Source organism: Pteropus alecto, unplaced genomic scaffold (genome assembly GCF_000325575.1).
Source record: "Pteropus alecto unplaced genomic scaffold, ASM32557v1 scaffold106, whole genome shotgun sequence".
NCBI lineage: Eukaryota > Metazoa > Chordata > Mammalia > Chiroptera > Pteropodidae > Pteropus > Pteropus alecto.
The window spans coordinates 14,355,775-14,359,454 of NW_006442103.1; the positions used below are offsets into that span (position 1 = coordinate 14,355,775).

At 49.6% G+C, this 3,680-nt stretch overlaps 1 protein-coding gene across 1 annotated transcript in view; it reads right to left on the reverse strand.

Annotated features, from left to right (window-relative positions):
- NHLH2 (nescient helix-loop-helix 2) overlaps positions 1 to 2,273 on the reverse strand; it is a 3,142-nt gene extending 869 nt beyond the window's left edge. Inside the window, exons 1-2 of the mRNA XM_006919673.1 lie at positions 2,150 to 2,273; positions 1,398 to 1,739 (exon numbers count right to left, since the gene is read on the reverse strand). The gene's annotated coding sequence lies outside the window, so the exon portion shown is untranslated. The remainder of the gene's footprint in view (positions 1 to 1,397; positions 1,740 to 2,149) is intronic.
- Between the last annotated feature and the right edge of the window lie 1,407 nt (positions 2,274 to 3,680).

Sequence of the window (3,680 nt, forward strand, 5' to 3'; positions counted from 1 at the left end):
TGGCCGGGGGACGACCGCAGGCTGCCAGGCCTGGGTGTGCCGCCCCCGGCCCCATACGAACTCCGCCATTCTGCCTCCCTCTCCTCTTCCCCGACAAACAAATGATTCCGAAAGACAGACACCTCTCGGTTTTACGGGGGGCGGGAATCCCGCCCCGAGGGCCTCGGACGTGGCCGCCGGAGAGCCACGGCGCCCGAAGGCCTCGCGCTGGTCTCGGGGGCGGCGCCCGGCGCGGGAGAGGAGGCCCGGCCCGGAGCGCACAGGCTTCCAGGTCCCCCTCGCCAGGCTCCGAAATGATAAAGAGATGACTCGACAAACGCGGAGGCTCCTTTCAACACGGCGCTGACGCCTGTGCCCTCGCAGGCTCCCGAAGCACCATCTGTCACGCAGACAGCAACACACATCGGGGACCCAGGGGCGCGGCGACGAGGGATGAGACAATGCGCCCGGCAGCCCGCCTTCCACCGCGCAGGGAAACGCCGGCGGCCCGGGCGCTGCGGGCGGAGAGGCTGCGGAGGGAGGCGGCGGCCGCGCGCGGGATGTCCCGGCCCCAGCGCCACCTTCGCCCCGCAAAGTGAGGTGCTCCGGGGACCGCAGTCGGGAGCCCGCAGCTGTCCGCGAGCGGCCTGGCCAAGGCCGAGCTGGCCTGTCCCCAGCTTTCCTCTAACGATGGCCTCTTGGAAAGGTCGCCTCGCCCGATTCCTCCCGGGCGCCTAGAGGACCGACCCCTACTACTGAGAGCCTTCTGGAAGGTGGCGACCCACGATTGCCGGGCTCCGGGGGACGTGAGGCTTCTCGCAAGGGCCCGGCAGGAAGGTAAGGCACCTGCGGGCGCCGTGTGCACCGACCGCGGGCGCTGGGCCCCCAGCGTGCAGCCCGGGCGACGTCGCCGCGAGAGACACCCGCGTCCGCGCGTGCGGGAGAGTTTGCTTCCAGAGAGACAAAAGCAGGGCTGTGCGATCCGCTCCTAGCCCCGCGCTAGGTTAGCAGCGACTGCGGCTTTCGTTTCCCTGCGAGGAAAACAGGTCCCCTCTAAGGCAAAATAAAAACAAACGTTCCAAGTGAACTGCGTGCGACTCCCTACGGGCTTTCCACCCATACGTTTGTAAGAAGAACAACTTGCGTCTACACATCCAGCTCGAAGGAGCATAAATAAATGAGCGAGTTATGGAAAATCACTATAAGCCACTACCTAGTTGTAGTTCCGGTGAAAAGTTCCTGGGTTGCACTCAAAGCATGTGAAATTCTCCTCCAGATACCTTTTAAAAATATTCGTAAATAACGCGTCATGTTTGCATTTTACTTCTTTCCCAATTAACCGAAATGCATCTGTCAATGTCATATGAACAATCTAACTTAGTTCCAAGCTGGAAAAAAATTATTTAAAGGAGCCTTACCTTGTAAAAGCCTTTTCGATAATCTTTTCTCCAATCTTTTAGAGTTAAAATTCCAGGGAATAGCGGGGAGAAATTCCGAAATATATTAAAGGCAACAAATATTTATTACATTTAAATAAGAAAAAGCGGCTGTCATCTCGCCAGTGTCCACAGCGGGGGAACGATGATATCTCAGAGTATGGACGATACGAATGATCGAATGATCGTTTAGACTTAGTTGGTAGATCAAAAACGCCTTTTCCTTTTAATTGTTCTCAAACATTTCGGGAAATTCGTTGTTGATTTTTTTTTTTCTAAACGGTGTGTTGAAAAGTCTCGCGCTTGTTTTCCTCTTCTAGGTCTCTATAAATAACAAAAGAGATGCAGAAATAAACACAATCACATCAAAGGACTGACGCCTCCACTTTCTAAAAGCGGAAGAATCCATAAGAAAGATGGTTAAGATAAGATTCCGCTTCTGTAGGATCCCTGTTTTCCTTCCCTCAATACGGCTGAGCAGAAACTGGGGAGTGCAAGGCAGAGATGCGATCTTGCTCAGAAGGGATTTTTTTTTTTTTTTTTTTTGAGATAAGGCTTTGTTCAGCTGATGTCTCCCCAGTTCCCAGGAACACAATACTGTAACTCGGGGCTAAGCTTGTCTCTTCCTCTTCCCTCATTGACTTGTATGTTGTATAAACAGACACCTATTTCCAGTTTCAAAGTCTTTCAAGGCTTGGTTACATCTCCCACCCCCACCCCCCGCCTTCCTTTACCTTATAGCAAAATATACATAGTCAGTGGCTTGGAGAGGCTTGGAGAAAGATTGGTGGAAAGTGAATGCCTCCCGGAGGAACAGTGACAGGGAAGCAGAGAAAGACTGGAGAGGGTGTGAGAGCCGGAGCAGAGACAGAGATGCGCGTGGCTCCTCGGCTCTCCTGGTACCAATTGATTCAGCCTGGAGATGGTGGAAGAGATAAAGGCTTCAGAAGGGGGATGGAATTTTTTTCCCCTAAATTGATATTTAATGGGAAATCCTATTGGACAGAAACCTGGACATGAGTCACTTAATTGGACTTGACATCTGTCACAGTGTTGGAGTTTTCACAGCCCAAATATTTTAGCAGATCAGATTCCCACTGAATCTGTGCCATAAAATATAACAGTTGAAAGCAATCCGTGATAGAAACCTTAGACTCCGAGCAGAATCTGTAGCCATAATTAGATGATTTCTCTTTTTCAGATCACCGATGCAGTATTTAAGTGCAAATAAATGACATATCGACTATGGAAAAATTCTCCTGGCATTTTATAAAATGAATATCTCCCTAATGTTTAGGGAAAAAATGGTATCCAAAACATAGAAATATATACTGTATATGGTGCTACAATAAACACTCAAATATGCTAACATTTATTAGTGATCATATACGTTTTAAAAAGCACTTCAACAAGGCTTGATTAAACATGGTCATATCTTTGAGAGGTAGCCTGCCACTGGGCTAATTTTCCGATATGTGATGAAAACCTTTCAATAGATTTAAGAGTCCTTGGAACTGGGAACAGAATCTAGGGATTGTAATTTCAGGGATCACTATCTGAGACCATTTTGCTTTCCGAATATATTTGTTTTTCTCCTCACCTACTCATTCATTCAACTTAAAATATGGCATACTGCATGGGTTGATTATTGCAGTTCATTTTTGCTTATTTTAATCTGCAAATTGCTGTGTGGCAATGCATTGGGCCACGATGTAAACACATCCAGATCACCAGTATACTCTAGCACGTAATGCCTTTGCCTTACATGACCCCCATGGCTCTGAATTTATATTCCTTATAACGAAGGGGAAAATCTAGTTCAGTTATTTTGCCACTTTATAGAGATACTGTTAGCCGCCATCAATTATATATTATTTACAATCATTTTAGCTTTTTGATTGTGCAAGCTTAAAAGAAATAATTGTAGCTCTAGCCCCTCCCCCACACCACCTCCCCAATCCCGGGTGGGGGGGGGAGGGGGGAGACAGTTTTGGCAAGAGAAGTCCTCGCTTTCCCTCCTTGATCAATTTTTCCCTAAAAACATGTTTTATCATCGGGGTGGGGGACCGTCTGGGTTCCCCATGGCTCCCACCAGTCCTGTTTGCGTTTGCACACATTTTTCATCCAATGGGAGACGCCTGCACCAGAATGGGGTGGCAGTTGGGGACAGCAAGGAGCGCCTCCCCAGAAAATGGGCACCACCCCTTACCAGCCTGGCCTCTGCCCAGCCCCTGCACAGGACAGTTCAGTGGAGGCAGAGCCAGC